At 34.9% G+C, this 18,745-nt stretch overlaps 1 protein-coding gene across 8 annotated transcripts in view; it reads left to right on the plus strand.

The window, feature by feature from the left end:
- TCF12 (transcription factor 12) overlaps positions 1 to 18,745 on the plus strand; it is a 381,378-nt gene that overhangs the window by 182,665 nt on the left and 179,968 nt on the right. The window lies entirely within an intron of this gene.

Here is an 18,745-nt window from a genome sequence, read left to right on the forward strand (position 1 = left end):
AACAGTTGTACATATGTGGTAATTAAAAATATGACAGCAGTGATTTTAGGCAAATTTTACTCATTTTGGGCAGTATTTCTTTTGACACTGTTTGATCAAAACATAATAGTATATTTAAGTATTGCAGCATTTGTTTTAAGCACTTGGGTTCTTATTGGGGATTTAAAAATTTTTCTTCTGCTGTAGTAAAGTTGTACTTTGAATGACATTACCTACCACCTAAACCTGATTATTATTTTTGGCAAAACCTTTAAGGTTAGCCATTCTCTGTATCTCCCCCTACTCACTGCAAACCAGCCCTCCCTTCCTCTCTCCCCCTGCCCTCTCGCTTTCTCATATCAAAGTTTATAGCTATTCAATCTGAAATGATAAGCCCCCAATTTTTTCCCCCCAGTTTGGATGCCACTCTTTTATTAAGCGAGAATTTTACCTTTTTGCAGAACCTGATTCAAAAGAATCTGTTTTATGACATTATTTTTCCTTCTTGTTTATGCTGGGGCTGAGCACATTACAAAAGCTTTATTTAATCTGTCTTACTGGTTGTCAGTGGCGTCATGTTAATATGGAAGGTTTGTGTAACTGACATTGATTTCATTACTTTACTTCTTAAGGACATGACCTATATTGTGATCTTAGAATTGTCCTTTTAAGAGACAGCCATGCTAATCTAAGTGGATTACCCAAATCCAAAATCCTGGTGGTCTGCAGTTTCTTTATAAATGGTTTTGTTTAGCACAGTCTTTATTTCCCTTACCCTCCATAAAGTATTGAGGAGACAGATTCTGATATTTCAGTGTGGATTTTGCCTAAGGCAGTCACCACTTTGAAGCCAGAATCATTGAGTATGACACAAGAGTAAAAATAAAACTTGTGTTTAAAGTGACAATTTGTTTCAACATAAATGAAAGTGAAAATGAAAATCCTGGTATTAAATATATTATCATTCCAGGTAAAAATCAGAATTAAATATAGAACAAAATAATTATCCTTGCATTTGGCCAGGGAAAACTTTCTAATCTATCTTCTAAATTTTCTATCAAGCTTACTATCAAAGTAAAGTAGATGTGACACTCCAGATGGTTTCCTTTTGTAGTATAACTTTTCCCCAAGTAGCGTTTAATTTATGGTAAATATGGTAGAGCAAACTATAGTCAATGTTTTTGTAATTTCAGATTGAACTAAGCTTTCTTAATTAAAGATATATAACTGAATTGTGAAAAATCAGAAATTGCCCTTTTTTATATTTATGTTCTTACCTTTATTAGCTTACAGAGATGACTCTTAAGTTCAGTAGAATTGCATCATTAGTGCAGCTTTGAGCCAAGGTGACTGTTAAAATTGTGGGGTAAGTGTGGGAAATAAATGAATTCTAAGAAGTATGCATGTCAGTCACTTGCTCTGAGTAGCTGTTGACTAAAAATATTTCTGTAATTCAGTTTGAGGTAACATTTTCTTAGTTGGAGCAATTATGAACATGTGCTTGTTAGTTTCTTCAGTTTACAGATAATTATTAGAATACTTTCAGTGATCATCCATACCCTATGTATAAAATCAGCATCTAAAATAAGTCTTGAAATAAAAAAACTCAGGTTTATAAACAGATTGATCCTTTCACAGTACAAATGAGAAAAATCTGCATTCATCTGAACTACATTGTGCAGTTAACCAGGTGCAGCTATACATTTTCATTGTATGTTTTAACTACCTAATCTTAAAAATGTTAATTTACCTATAAGAAAGGGGAAAATGACCCTGAAGAAGATTAGGCAGATATTGTTCAAAAGGATTTCACTGGTTTTGGGAATATCTGATTTACTACACTTCCTTCCTTTTATTTTCAGTACAAATGATCAAATGAGATATCTAACAGTTGAGTCTAAGCAATCTGCATGACAATAGCTAGCTTTTGGAAATGAATGTCCTTTAAATTGTGGAGCACCTCCATACAGCAACAGGCAGTCCCACTTGATGTGACTTGACGTAATTGAACTGTTAGATACCCCCAAATATGGGTTTATAGCACTCAGTAGAGTTACGGTGGATAGATTAACTTTGTTAGCCATTTGATAATTTAGGGGCGTTTTCAGGCTAAAAACCTGCATTGTTAAAGCAGGACTGAGATGTGCATGGCAGTATTAGCAGCATTTGGAACTATTGATACCTAGTTGTCATAATAGGTAAAAACTTCAGAGTGATTCTGTGAATGATGAGTGCTCAGAAACAGTTAAAGCTAACTGGAAAGCTGTAACATGTTTCATCATTGCTGTCAACATATAAAAACACCATCTAAGGGGGGGTGGAATAGTGTGTCTAGGGAATGTTGTTATTTTTCGTATTGTGTTCAGCAATAAGCATATTTGCCTAAAGAAATAGTGGATTGTAGAATGCTACTATCTTTCATGATGAAGCTCTCAAATACTTTAATGATTTTGTACATTGCAAAAATGAGAAATTTTATCTAACAAGGGTTGATAATGATTCAGTAATGAACAGTTTGCCACAGAAACATGCACTTCTGTATTCATTTAGATATTTTGAAGTGTTTTACATGGGAAGTAAAGCTCATGTTGAAACAGTGTTTCTTTTTAATGAATTCCAGAATTATCCTGTTGATTTGTCAGTATGGAAAAGGGGGGTTTTCTTATGTTTCAAGTGAAATAAGTACATCCTTTTGGCACATCACTAAGTAATTAGCATCAAACAGTTCTGTATTATAGTAAAACTGCAAAGCTTTGACAATAGCAGTAAATTGTAGTAGTATCACCGAAGAGTCTTATTTATTTCTGTCCTCTTCCAGCTTTGATCCATTTCTCCACCCTTGGGCCCTTCATTAATTTCAGTAACATTTGCTTTCCTTTACCTGTTGTTGATTAGATGTATTTTCGGTGATGGTAGGAGTAGTTTATTAATTGGACATAAAGGCAAGTTATTTTATAGAATTGCCTCCCTTTGATTCCCAAGTTATTGTGGAGTAAACTACTCTATCTACTCCTCCATGTCTATCAAAGCTTTACTTATTTTAGGTGGTGTGTGCATGTATTGTCAATGGGAAACTTAAGATAGTACCTTCAATTTTCCTTTTTTCTGAGACCTTCATTTGTGTTCCTTTCTGAGACCTATGTTGCCTCTAGAGATGTTTTGCTAGTATTGTATCTTTTAAAAACTGGAAGCAACATGTGGTGGTATAGGAAAAAATACAGGGCTGAGAGTTAAAGAGGTCTGGATTTTAATCCACATCCTGAAAAATAACCTTCAACTTTCAGATAAGGTATTGCTGTATAGTCTCAAAGGTCTTCTGTAGCTCTAGAATTTTATAATTCTATAATCTCATGTAATATCTTTTATTCAACCCTGGAAAAGGCTGCAACTAGAGTTGTAATTGATATTTTGCAAATGATAAAACTAAGGTACAAAAAATTTTTGTTTTTTCTTGAGGTCACAGAGTCAATAAGCGGCAAAACTGAATGTAGAGCCCATGTATTCTGACTCCCAGTGTTCTTCCACTAGGCACGTTAGACATGTAAGGTACTGGTTCTTTCTGCATGATGCCTTCAGGGTTGCACTAGCTCAGCATTTTCCGAAACTATACGTATGGAGACACTGCTTTTGAGAGGTGACTATGAAAAAGAGTTCCATAGGGACATAACTTTGGAAAGCATTATGTATCACATGCCCCCTCTTAGAGATTGAGATTGTACTTTGGGGTATTAAAGGGATTGTACTTTGGGAAAAAAAGGCGGGTAGCTTATTTAATTATGTTTAGCCCATCACATTCCAGAATCAGATGATGCACAGAAGCCTTTTTGTAAAAAAGCATCATTAGCCTATGGGAAACTAGTTTTCTATGGAGCACACACTGGGACATGTTTGTAGGTTGTGTTAAGGGAAAAATAAAAGATAAAATATGAGAGTTCTTTGAAATGTAAAGTAGCACAAGGTTAATAATACTGCTGGATATACTTTTATAAGTCATTTTAGGCATCTTAGCTAATTTAACAGGTTGAGTCCAATTGTTGCATTGTTAAACCTCTGTTTTGTAAGTATTTGACTTATAAACAAACCAACTGTCCTTCCATTGTTGTTGGAGTCTGTTTGCTCAGCCCTGCCCTTCTTTACCTGACCGAGTTTAAAGGGCCCCCTCTGTTAGCAGCTACTGCATTTTATTTTCATTTCATTGTGGATTAAATAAGTTTCTCTGGGCTTGTCTGGGAATTTAAACCCAAGTACACTTTTTTCCTATATATTCAGTATTTCAAACAACCAAATTTCAAAGAAAACTCTTTTGTGTACTTGATTCTGCCTACACTATACTTTATGATTACTCCAGAAATCTCCTAGAGTTACAAAAAAATGTAGAATCACCATTTTCAGGATATCAAAACGTAATAGAACCCTGCCTTCAAAAAGATCTCTAACTTTGACGTACAGAAATTCTTTCGATAGATGAGATAATGAAAATGATTATAATTGTGCTTAGGGGAAACAGTATAGCTTACTGTCTGGTTTGACAGTATTTCATAAGGATTAGGTCTTCATACTTTGTCCAGTGTTTTATTAACCCCAAGTCTCAACGAAGGATGAGTTATTATTCATTGATCTACATTCTCTGATCTTTGGATGCTTACAAACACAAAATGTTGGGACTGGAAAAAACTTGAGTGAACCAGACCTAGTTATTGAAGAAACCAAAACCAAGAAAAATGAAATGAGTAGTTAATTAGGAAACAGGGATCTAACCCTCTTGATTCTAACTTAGCTCACAGCCCCCTTCTACTGCACTGCCTTTTCTTTTCTTTTTACCTCAACCATTTGTTCATTTGCTCCTTTTTCTACATTACAGCTTTTATATCTTTTTCTTCCTCTTGCTACTGCTTAGACTCTCATTAACCAGTCTGAATTATTGAATACCTTTTTCTTTCTCCTTCGTGTGTACCCATCCATCTCTTTATTCTGTCCTGTGTGAAAATATCTTATAAATAACAGAAATTAACTTAAACTGTGTTCAACAAAAAGTGGTATTTATTGACTTCTTATCCCAAATGACTAGGAGTAGATTGATTTTAGTCATGGTGGATCCAAGGGTTCAATCACTGTCATCTGATCCCCCTCTTTCCCCTTGAAAGTGTTAAGAGAATGATATAAAATTGGAGAGGCAAATTGGGCAGAGAGGAGATTTGAAAAGTGGGAAAGGGCAGAGTGCGGTGTTCTTGTCTCTTGCTATCTACTTCCAGGTCCTACCTCCAGTCTTTCCAAATTGTTTTACATTGTCCTTTCTGGCTACCATATTACAGATTACCTTATTCCTTAGTGGTGTGGGATGTTTTCTTTCAATGCATATATGCATTTTATTTGTAATACTCTGTTCCTGACAACACCTGACAACACTGTTCCTACCCTGCCTCCTCAGCCTGAAAAGCAGCCTCTTTTCATAGTTAAAATGACTTGATAGCCGTTCTTTCTGAAACCTATCCCGAAAGCCAGAGATGAGCTAATGGTTTCTTTTCTACCCAGTCTGGGAGAGACCGAACTAGAACCTCACTTTGAAAGAGGTTCCAGAGTTTCAGGTGTACTCCTGTATAGACTCAGGTCCCTTTTATCTAAGAATAATTAGTCCTGGCGTGAATTATTTAAGAGAATTAAATAATTGCTTCAAAGAGATGTCAAGATTTTGGAAGATAGAGGGAAAAAAATGTTTAGGACTTTACTTTGAAAACTAAAGCTAAAATTAGAAAGTAATATTAACAAAACCATAAAATCTACTAGATTTTAAATGAACATAGAATTAATTAATTGTTGAATTTTTTGGTGTATTTTTTTCTTCAGAAAATTGTATGGCATTATAGAAATGTCTTTTACTTCACATTTGAACCTTGTTGATTTTCTCTTCAGTTATTAACTGACTCTAATTCAGTTAGGTCCTAATCTGTCAATGGCTTTTGTGTTTGGTTAAATGATTCTTTAATATAAGTTTAAAGGACTTGGTGAAATTTTTAGTCTCTTGCATGATATTCAACTCTCAGTGAATTTCTTTTGTATTTGCTCTGTATGATGGGTTATTTAGCAAAAGATTGACCAACAATGCCATTGACTCAGGCCTGAGGTAGGCACACTATCTGTGAGTGATATTTCACTGGTATTTTTTTCTAAGTTATCTGGTCATTAGTGAATATTTTCATCAGGCCACAACATTGGCTTAACTCTGCAGTCTTGCAAAGTGGTATCTGCAGGGACTTATGTAAGGAGGATCACCTTTATTTTTATTTATTTACCCAATCCATTTGTTCGTCATCATTCATGTGTTTATGCTCTGTGGTCAACAGTAATCTTTACCGATCTGCAGAGTTTTATAGTGGGTCAGTGGCACAGATCTGATATGTGGTTCTTCCTTGAATCTTCCCATTGTTTGTGTCTGATTCTCACCAAGTGAATGTGAACTCTGAGGATATTCTGAGTTCTCTTTATGGTAGGGTGGATGACAGGGGCTGTGGCTGCTTGGTTACTAGAGAACAAAAGAATGATTTTTTTCATTAAGGAATTTGTGTAAACCTGACAGTTTTCCTTGATGTGTATAATCTCAGAACCACGCCATGGCACACAGTTGAGAATTTGGGACATTATTTTGATTAGGAAAAGTCCTAGAGCAGCATTATCAGACCATGTCTTTGATGTGGTAATATTTCAGATTCACTGCTTATGGTTATAGTAATGTCTTTATCATTTACTATAGGTTTTCTGAGCATTTTGTTAAAAATAAATGCTATTTAAGTATTAACTAAAATTCTCATAGAATATTTGCACTGGAATGGATCTTAGAGGTCATCTAGCTTAGAGATTCTCAATTGGGAGTGTTGAAAAATACATGATTGTCATAAGGACTGGGAGTAGGGAGAGGTGTGACTGGTACTCCTTTTACCTTGAAAACTCTGGAACCTCTTTTAAAGTGAAGACTCAGCGCTAGGTTGGTTAGTGGTCACAATGTTTATGCAAGCTTTAATTAGCCACAAAATAAAAGTGAATTTTTTAAGAATTTGAAAGCATATCTTGAAATTGCTTTGGTTTAAATTATAGAAATGTTATTGTTTGAAGGTATTCATGGTAGTTACCATTCAGTTGTATAGTCTTTGTACTATGTGGCTGTTATTTAATAAGCCTCACATTTTAAGTAAAAACTGTTGCTTAATTTGAGTGTCAATCCACTATTTTTATAATCACCTTCACATCTCAGCTTATTCCTTTTTTTCTTAAAAATTCAGCTTTTGTTTTTCATAGCTCACATTTTCTATGACTTCCAGGTTGGGTTTGTTTTGGTGGTGTTTTTTGGAATTTAAGGTTTTTAAGAATAGTAGAATTTGCTGTTCTACCTGTATTGTGGGGCTTTCTCATATGTATGGCTATGTTTTTCTGTAATACTGTTCTCTTGAAAAATATTTTTGGTTATTGGCATATGCATGGTGTAGTGTGGTGAAGTATGTAACAGTCATTCTTAAATTACTTACTTGTTTTTCACTTTGAGAATACCTCTGGGGGCTTGTCAGACTCCTCAGATTGTATGAAATTTCTAGGGAGTCACAATTAAATGAGAGTAGAGTTCAAGGCCACTTCAGCTTGCTGAAAGTTAAATCAATTCATTTTATTTATAGTTATAAATTTTATTAATTTATATTACATATTTTTCTATACTGGTCCCTGAGATCAGGGGTTAGCAAACCTTTTTGCAAAAAGCTGGATAGTAAATAGTTTAGAGTTTGCAGCCCAGAAGGCAAAATCAGTGTTAGTATGTGTAGGTACTTATATAACCATTTAAAAATGTAAAAAACTATTCTTAGCTCATGGGCTATAAAAATAACAGTTGGTGGCCTGGATTTGCTCTACAGGCTGTAGTTGGCCAATCTTGTTCTAGATAATTTACAATAAAAAAAACTTTAAATGGTAGCAACATCAATTTTTTGATTAGGTAATAAATCATATATGTGAAATTCTGTGGAGTGTACCAGGGTTGTTTTGTGTTTCTGTTTTTTTAATATCCAGATGTGGTGATTGGTGGTTGTGGTGGTGGTGAATTATTTCTAAAATTTCCAGGGCTTCATTGCCTCTATACAGAATGGTAAGTTACTTACTAGGTGAGTTGTTTTCCTGTTGTTTTGTCTTCAAGTGTGGTACTGATAGTTGCTTTTTTAGGCAAATGTCAGATTTTCTTCATCTGAAATCCTGTTATTCCCTTAGTTTTCTATAATCTGGAATTTTTAAAAAATCTACTTCCCCAAATAGTAATGTAAAACCGTAACTGTAGTGAATTGAACCTACCACATTAGGAGAGGAAAAGGTGAAAATTAGGCAGTTTGGTGGCAATGTGGCAGTGCGGCTGCTTTTCAGAGAGAAATCTTCAGAGAATAACTGTGGAGAAGAGTGTATAGAGAGAACCTGTGATGAGAGGATAATGTGAGAATGGCACAATCATCAGAAAAGTACTGTTGCTTTAGTAAGAGTCTGCACTCCCAAGTGGGGGATATCCCCAAAAATGTGTGCAATAAAAATATTATAACATTTTCTAGCTTGTATCTGAACATTTTTGGTAAGATAAATGTAAATTATGGGTTTTTGTTGCAGTTTATAGAGTATATAATTAACTGTTTTCATGTACAGGGCTTAATGATTTGTGTTTGAGATTTCTGATTTGATATGCTATTCGTCTTCAATTTAAGGCTCTCTTTTACCTGGAAGATTTAAGAAAATGTAGTGCTATATTTATGTGATAATTTTTATAAATATCTCCTTAGGTTTACATGAAATGAAATATGCTTGCACCAAAGAATTCCCATCTACTTTTTATTTTCCTTTCATACAGGTTAATTGTTTCAAGGAAATTAAATTATGCAGTCCTTTAGTGACAGCATTAAGTGCAAAGCAGTTTTACTCCTGGTGTGTGAGTGTGTGTGCGCATGCACTCATACACACTTGTATGTTTAGACAAGATAGGAGCACATTAAATATAAGCTTTTGTTTTAATTCATTTTACAGTAAGATTTCAAACATGCGTCTTCTAAGAAGAGTTTGTAAGTATTATCTTTAGGTGTTTTACAAAGTTAGTAGAAAGCATCTTCAAGTACTGGCATAGTAGCAGGTGTCTGTTTGTAATTTACTTTTCCCTAGAGATATTGGAGGGATATACGTATGTATGCACTCACAATTTGCATGTTGTTATATGTATCCTCTGTATCTGTTTATATCTTTAAAAAAAATCTGTCCCTGATTCCTTTGGTCAAACTTGCTGCACTGAACAGTTTTAGGACATTGCAGTACATCTGAACTTCCCAACTCTTTTCTTCATAGAATGTGCTCTTAACTTTCCAATTTACGATGATCACTTAGAAGGAAAGCAGTGCCCCAAATATACTGATGAAGATGACACCCATTAAAAAAATACATTGTGGCTCTGTGTAACTCTGCCAGTGAGGAATTTAACCTAAGGATGTAAAGGAAAATATACATTGGGAATGTAAAATGGTATAGCCATTCTAGAAGCCACTTTGGCCGTTCATTATATAACTAAAATGCAGTTACCATACAACTCAGCAGTTGTACTCATTTATCCCAGAGAAATGAAAACTTATGTTTACACAAAAACTTGAACACAAATGTTCATAGCACCTTTATTCATAATAGCCCATACTGGAAACAATCCAAATGTCTCTCACTGGGTAAATGGTGAAACTGTGGTATAATCATACCATGAAATACTATGCAGCAATAAAAAAGAATGAACTATAATCAATGCAATGATTTAGATTGATGTTGAGTAAATTAGGCTGAGTGAAAAAAAGCCACTCTCAAAAGATTACATACTGTGTGATTCCATTTATATACTACTCTTGAAATGGCAAAATTATAGAATTGAGAACAAATTGTTGGTTGCCAGAGGGTAAGGAGACAGGAGGATGTGGTTATAAAGAACAACAGAACAGGACAGATCCTTGTTCTGTATCGTGATTATGGTGGTGGATACATGAACCTGCATGTTTAATGAAAGTGTATAGGACCAACACCACGTGTGTGCACACAGATTTTTTAAAAACTGAGGAAATCTGAATAAGATCAGTGGATTGTAGCAATGTTTATATCCTGGTTGTGATATTATAAGATGAAGGAAATTATGTAAAGAGTTCTCAGGATCTCTCCATTATTTCTTAACAGCTGCATGTAAATCTATAGTTACCTCAAAAGAAAAGTTTTAATTAAAAAGTATATACAAATAGATGACTGAGCACACAAATAAATTAATTGAAGGAAATAAAAAATTATAGGAAAGTAGGTTAGGAAATACAGGAGGAAGAGAAGGGTCAAGGATGTGCAGAGATTATTTTTCTAGAAACATTTATAATGGAAATTTAGACCAAAATAGTCACCCTTGTGGCCTATTAAATCACTGAAAATCCATGTATTTCTTTTTTTTTTTTTTTTTTTTTTTTTTGGCAGTACACGGGCCTCTCACTGTTGCGGTGTCTCCTGTCACGGAGCACAGGCTCCGGACGCGCAGGCTCAGCGGCCATGGCTCACGGGTCCAACTGCTCCGCGGCATGTGGGATCTTCCCGGACTGGGGCAGTAACCCGTGTCCCCTGCATTGGCAGGCGGACTCTCAACCACTGCGCCACCAGCGACGCCCCAAAATCCATGTATTTCTAAGGCCGGAATGTCTCTTGAACTTTTCTTTTTAGGAGACTGTACAACTATTAGCAAGTAAGAAGAAGAATCTTTTCATCAACATTTATCCTTCACTTCTGGTGCACAGCATTATTGTACCTTTGGGCAATAGGGAGTGGGAAACATCAAAGGTCAAAAGCCTTATGTGTGTTCTTGAGGACATAAACAACTTGGGAATATTTAGAAAGCAAGATAATCTGTATTTCAGAATTGAGAATTTACATGGAAAAGTATTAGCAAGAGGGCTTGGGGTGAGGGAAAGGTAGTAGTAAGCATGTCAGAGAAAAATACTAGAAGGTCCTAAAGTTAATTTTTTAGTGATAAATTTCGCCTAGAGCTGATCCTTGACACCTTTCTTTCCCTGGGAGGCAAAGTAGAAAGATACAACAACGGATTTTGACTGGGCCTGTTCTCCCTTTTACTTGACTGAGAAATGAGGTTTGAGGATTAAGTTGACTGCCATTTATAATCTCAATTAGATGTGAAAAACTCCCTCCTCTCCTCTAAAATGCTAATCCTATTTAGGAAACTCTTCTGTAGTTTTCAGTTTTTCACCAGTCACAGGAAGCTGGCTCCCCTGGAAGAGTTTGAGAATCTAGGTGAGGCTATTCTGGTGATCCCTGGGGTTAGGTATTTTAGACAAACAACACCTTAGAGGGAGTTCTGGCTTAGAGTCTCTTGAGGTAAATGTGGGGGAGAACTGTGGAGGGTTCTTGGAAATGGAGTTGAGAAAAACATCAGTAGGCTAATTCATAACTTCCCCTTGGATTTTTAAGGATTCTGCCTAATTTGTCAAATTGTTTTCTAAGCTTTTAGAGAAGTCTTGTTTTAAATATGCGTACAAAGAGCCAATAATAAATTTTCCAAAACTTGGCTCTGTGTTGTCAAAAAATTTGTGTCATTTGTGAAAAACAGAGGCTATAATTCTGGATCTTTTAAAATCATAATAAAATATCGTGCACTATAAATTAAGGTTTTTAGAAATACTTTAAAAATCATTATTATTAGAAATGTGGATGAGTCCTTGGGGGCAGACTTTTTTGTATATGTAAAAGCTGAAGTAAAAGCAAACTACCCCTTACTTAAAAAGAGGTTTAAGATAAAGTGGCTAAATCTCAGATTTCCCTTTTTACTTCAGTGTGTCAGTTAATCTGGCTATGGGGTATATTTATCTAGTGTGAAGCCCACTGATGCATGCAAAGCTGAGCAGAGTACAATTTTTCCCAGTGGGTCTTCTTTCTCTGGGCATTTGTAGCTGTGCTTCAGTGTGCAGGGTCAGCTGGGGAAAGCTAGAAGGGCTAAGATGTCAGCTATTGTAAAGGTACTAAGATCCTATCTTAGGAAGGGAATGGGACATCTGATCTTTTAAAATATATATTTCTTATTTCCTTTGAAGCAGTTAGTTGGAAGTATGCCCAGTAGTGATGATTATTAATATTGTAAACAGGACAATCTATTAAATTCTGTACTATTTAAAGAATAATTCTGTAATTATTTTTAGTTAGCTTAGGCTTTTCTATAAGAATATTGGAATTTTTCTGTCTCTTGTCTTAACATCAAATAGTTTAATTTATATTTAGTTAATTTGAACCTATGGCCTAGGTTAACTATTAACTATTTAAACCAGCTTAGATTATTTACCATAACCTATTTGTCATATATAGTGTTTTAGGTTTTTTTGAGATGAATATTGAATACTACTGTATATTACAGTAAATAGAAATTGTCAAAGGTAACTTAACTTGCTCTCTTCATAAATATATTAAAGTTATGAGATTTATTTAATGTCATTAAATGCTCTTATTTAAATCATTTACATGTTATTGTAAATCACAGTTGTACTTAAATCAACTATTAGGAATCCCAAATCAAAGCAAATGCACATGTAAGGTATCTAGAAAGCATTACTTTGTGAAGAAGCATAATTAGAGAAGGTATAAAGACCATCAAGCTGCATAAATCGATTAAGTAATATTTTAATTCAAGATTCAAATGGTCCTGATATTTGTAATGAGAACATATGGAGATAATTTAGTGTCACAGGAAACCTGACTGAGGAAATTTGGAAGAAGTAAAAATTGTTCCTAAATTGCCCAGCAAGTTGTAAAGATGTAGCTTTCTCACCATGCATACTCATGGTAGCATAACAATGTATAGTATATCTGATTAGTGTCATAATGGATTGCCTTGAAAGATAATGGTTCTGAGGGTCAGTAAAGCACACGGTAGGAAAGATTTAGTTAACGTGATCAATCTGGGTCCAGAAAAACCCAAGACTTTGTGTTCATCTGATTACTTAGACTTTATTTTACAGAATTCTGTTTTAAAACATTTAAGTGTACTATAGTCAGGGGACAGTATCATGCTTTTGCCTTTAAAAGCACTGGCAGAATAGAGTAGCATCACAAATAGCATGAAACTATAAGATGCTGAATCTTCTTGCCCGTGTTAACAGCCTCTGATCTAATGTGTATGACATTCTTGCTTTTAAAACAGAATCTAAACAAATGCTTATGCACTTGAGAAACTGGAGTCATTTTTCTATAGTGCCCATTACTTATTTCCTCTCTCTGTGACTAGGCTCTTGGGAATTTGGTTGAAAGTTTATTTGTTTTTAATTGGGAAAAATGAGACTTTTGAATACAAGAAAGAAAAAAAATGCAAGAGTAGTAATATAGTCTGCTGCCTTCTTTCCAGTTCCACAAATCCTTTAATTTGAGTGGCTCAGTCTGTGTTTATAGGCTATTTGGGCTGGGCGTAGATAGAATGAATGCATTGGCTGTGGAAAGCTAAAAACGGACTTGATTCATCTCGTATAAATGAGGAAACTGAGATGTTAAAATTAAGGTACTTGGAAGCCTCACCCAACATTTATTGAGTTGTTAAGTGAAAAGAAAAAAAAAAAGAGTTGATTGTGATAGTAGGAGATTCAGATTGCCATGTGTGGGTTACTGGGCTAAAAATTGTGAACAGAAATGTAGAGGTTTCAGTGAATGAAAAACACATTAATATCCTGTCTCAGATGCAGTATGTTTAGTGTTAGTCCCATGTGTAGGGTCTTAAGATGAAGGCATATTTGGATGTCCTCCCATTTCTGGCTCGTTGTGATCCTGTTCTACTTTTTTTTTTTTTTTTAAAGATCGAGCTCACCTGTGACAGCTGGCTAGGCCTGAATTCATTTGCTTCTGGTTGGCTTCTTGGTGGAATGTCTTGTTATTTCTCCCTGGACAGAGGCATGGAACAGCTGAATCCCAGGGAGTTTCAGGCCAAACTCTGTGAAATCATAGTACCTACAGCTTTTCTTAGGGTTTTGTTGCAGGCATAAAAAGAAATTTTGGATTCACTAGGCGGGTAGTGGCACTTGCTTATCCTTCCTAATACCTAAAGAGAGAGGTAATTCAAATTGAGACCCTTGGTATACTCGGATTGAGTGAAGATGACTCAGAGAGGCTTCATTAGCAGACCTTGATAAGATTTCATAGTTTGCCTGCGTGGCACAGAGGAATTGGTAGGTTTGATTATGTATCTTGAAAAGAATAAACACTTTGTAAATGGGGAGAGGGCCAAAACAGAGGATTTACCAAAAGTTGCATATGAATAAGGGGCTAACCCCTCTACTTCTTTTAGATACCATAAAGAAAGCACTAAAACCCTTAAGGATGATCACAGGAATATTTCTGGAGTGTATAGTTTATACTTTCCATAATGTGATTTAGAAGGAAGGGAAATCCTCTGCTCCTCATCAAATCTTGGGAAGGTGGAAATGAGAGTTGCACTGGGAATTTTTCAGTTCCAAAGCATGAACCATCTCGCAGCTGAGGGTTCTAGCTCCCTAGATTTGAGCAGGAAGTCCTAGGTCTTAGGACCATCCTCCACGCCAGACTGGCCATGTGACCTGATTTCACTTGAATTTTTAGTGATCTGACACCATAGGGCAAAGGAGCCAAGCTTTACGTAGCTTTGTCAGGGACAAGCCCTGGGTTAACTGTGCCCTGAAGGTGGATAACTATTTTGGCAGATTACTTGGAGGTAGGAAGTAATTCGCTTGGAATGCCCTCAGCTCTCCACTAACTGTGAGTGATTGTGCATGGCCAAACTTCACCTTGATCTCAGTGGCTGTTCAGATACCGAGGAGCTGCAGTAGGGCAGCTTAGATTGCTGTCTTTTGGAGTGTAGTGGCTGAGGTTCCATCCTTTCAGTAAGGCCTAGGTGGCTTTGATTTTCTGTGGAAAACCAATAGGCAGGCAGTTCATTTTTATGAAATTGGTTTGGTATAGCACAAATTGTAATAGTTCTTCCCATAAGAGTTTTAATATACCACGTGTATCTTCATATTTTATTGAGTGCCTTCTATATGTTAAACACTGTGCTTATGAGTATGGGAACCGAGATGAAAAAGACAACATTATCTGCCAAAGAACTATTCTGGACTCAGACTTTGTATTTAATAAACTTATGATGTGTATAAAATACAATATTGTCTGGACATTAAGTTCTAGATCATTCTGTAGGAACATAGTTCATTTGATTTAATTGGGAAAAGAAATAAAATTCAACTCATTTACTTAAATATAATTTTCACTTCGAATACTTTTTTAAGTTTTTAATTATGAATTTCACTTTTTCATGACAAGAAGCTATCATAGATCTGTCTACATCATTGTCCTTTTTGTACTACCTACAAGATCTATTTTGAAAATACTCAGAACCTGGTGGACATTGGCTTACATTGGGAGAAGCTGTGACTAGTAGAAATGACTTAAAGGAGCAAGTCTGTAGGCAAATTCTTAGGAAAGGCTGTTCCATCTATTTTTGCCTAAATTTTAACTCAGTGCCTTATATTCTACTAGCAATTGATTTGGGTTAATAAGCATAATCTTTCAGAATGTTTATGTGTTATTAAAACTTAGTCAAGTTGGATTGCTTAATTCCTAGCAGACAAGTTTTAATTGAGAGAAAAGGGAATTCAGTCATTTTGGAGTGTGATATACCGTGGATGACAAATCACTGAAGGGATCTGTAGTAAAGAGTTGAGTACTCTGGGCACCAGCAGAGCAGGGGGATGCTAGGTAATAGGAGAGGATTATATAGTGAAATGTAAGAAGAAAAAGTTATACTTTTCCCACCTGTACTCAGAAAAGAAGGAAGAAAATGCCATCTTTCTTATCTCCTGTTCAGTTCACAGATTACCATTTACACAGGACCTCACTATGTTGGATTCTGTTCTAAGTGTTTCTATAACATTGTCTTATTTAATCCTCAGGAAAAACATATGAGATTGGTGTTGTTATGTTCATTTTACAGATGAGGGAACTGAGGCACAACAAGATTAAGTACTTTCTTACTTAATACTGTTAGTAGTGATAGGGGGATGTTGGTCTCCTTGACTCCAAAGCATATGCTTTTAAACCATCATACTATACTTAACCTGGGTTCCACATATGAATATTTTCTCACATAGGATAAATTCCAGGTTCCCAACATAGCTAGTTTATAAATAAGATTATGGGACTCAGTGGTTCATAAATTATTTATTTTTTCCCTCTGGTAGACAGTGTTGCATAATATTTTCCAAGTATGGATTTTCTTTTAATAATTCTTTGTTTAGATGATATGTGAGAACTATAAAATCTTGCCCTCTGAGAGATTATAGTTTAGAATAGTTTATATAGTAATTGCCATTCTCATTTTAATTAGACTGCAGCTTTATTTTATTTTTTCCTACATAATTTAATGGCTGGGAAGCAGGTATTTTGTTTAGTTGTGATAGAGTAATTGAGAAGAAGTCTGGGGACAATATGATGAAATGATTTATTAACAACTTTTCTTGACTACCTTTTCTGAGTGTGAGTTGATGTGAGTACTAAGTTCCCAAATTTCAAAGTTTCCACATTCCAAAGAATGTGTTATCATTGTCAGGCCTCAGTGTCAAACTGCTAACCATGTAAGTTTACTCTTTTAATGACAAGTTTTATTTGTGAGGAAAAATAGAACTAAAGTAGAAAAACATGCTTTATATTGAAATTCAACTGCCAGCATCTTTAAAAACCCAATAAGATAAAAAAGGTAGGAAAAAAGCATACTAATTTCTTCTTTATAGCAAAAATCATGTTTATAATTAGGTATTACTCACTTTGATAGAAAATGACCTCTCACATTAGTATAATTTTAAAATCTGCTTTGAATGAACAAAACTACTTCATTGCTGTAAGTAAGAGCTACTTTCCTGCAGCAAGACTGATGTCAGACTACCTGGGTTCAAACTTCTGGCTCTGGTTTCTTTAGGGTCTTTATATATAAATGGAGGATAGTGATTATGCTTAAGTTATAAGATTGGTTTGAGAATTAAAGGACGTACTCACTGCAAAGAGCTTAACATACTACCTAAGCACATTGGTAGTATTCAATAAACATTCTCTGTTATTGATAAATCAAAATTTGTAATAACATTTCCCTCAGTTTTGGATAAGGTCATTTTATTTCCATTTGAATCCTGCAGCTCTTAATATGAGAACTATTGCTAAAACAATTGTGTAATTTCAAAAGCAGTTTTACAGATCGCAAAAGATTTAGGAAAACTTGCAGATATTAAAAAAATTGTTTTTATTTTGTGAAGAGATCATATTCAACTATATAATCTGTCCACTGAAAAATAGCAGGGAATCATATTAAAGTTTCGTTGTTGATAATTTTTATTGAATCATTTTTTTTTCTGTTATCTTTGTTCTTTCACTTCTTGCAGTGCAGAAGGCTTATCTTGTATTCAATACAGTGATCGATTTAATTGGCTCTGCAGTATTTAGGATGAGGCTGCTAGGCCAGGGTGTATTTGGCAGTACAAGGAAGGCAAGCTTCAGCATTGATTATGACTCCACCTCATCTCCATTGTGTTATTTCTAAGTATAGACACAGCTTGGTCCCCTGGCAGTGACATACAGTAAATGTCAATACCAACCTTTGTAAATGTTAAATAAAAGAGCTAACTGAAGGGCAGTGATTCATTAGGAAAGAATTTTGTCTGAGCAGATTAACTTTTATTTCTGTTAACCCATGTTAAAAAGTCACTGCCTCTTGAGTCTTTGGATATGATTGAACTAGAAACCACACAGATGAAGGGCCTCTCTTCCCTTTAATAGGTGCTTTGGATCTGAGATATGTGCTGTTCTTTTGAAATATCTTTATCTATTTTTTCTTTTTCAATTATACTTTGACATCTGGCCAGTTTGATCAGCATCAGACAGTGATATTTACCTAACTTACAGAGCAATTGTCAGAAACCTTCTGAACTTCATATCTGTGGAGAAATATTTCATTATAGATTTTTCAGTTAGTAGTTGTATTGATCATGTGTGTGTTACTTCCTCAGACTCACCTGTCTGGATCAAATCACTAGTCATTCTACTGCAACAGCCTTGTCAGGCAGACAGCCAAGCAGCCAATGTATTTTCAGTTTTTTGTGTCTAATGTGTTTTCTATTTCCTTTCCAGTTTTTCTTCTCTTGCTTAACTAGTGCAAAATCAGCCTATGTGTTTTTAAAGTTGTTAACATTCTTAAAATTCATTTTAAATGCTGCTTTAACTAGCCAAAAATGGAACTTGCATATCTGTATATTTACATAATACTTACTTGAAAATATTTTGTACTTTCCATAAGGTACACTTACAAGAAATTCTTCAGGTTTTCAAAGCTAGCAATTTTTTTTTTAGGAGTTATGACTGTACTGCCTACCCACCACTTTCTTAGAGTAACTCATTAGTTCTATCATGTGATGGGTTAATCATGAATTTGCAGTTAATGAGGGGCTATTTATTTCATGTGTACCTTCACAGATTTTTTTGTTCTATCATGTGATGGGTTAATCATGAATTTGCAGTTAATGAGGGGCTATTTATTTCATGTGTACCTTCACAGATTTTTTTTTTTTTTAGTATTTTCTATGTACTGGACTCATATACTATATGTTATTTTTGAGACTCTGTAGTTAAATAATTGTAAACCAGCTAGTATAATTTAAGTTACTTATTTATATTATTTGGACACAAAATC

This window comes from Monodon monoceros, unplaced genomic scaffold (assembly GCF_005190385.1).
Source record: "Monodon monoceros isolate NGI ecotype Baffin Bay Population unplaced genomic scaffold, NGI_Narwhal_1 Super_Scaffold_21, whole genome shotgun sequence".
In the NCBI taxonomy this organism is placed as follows: domain Eukaryota; kingdom Metazoa; phylum Chordata; class Mammalia; order Artiodactyla; family Monodontidae; genus Monodon; species Monodon monoceros.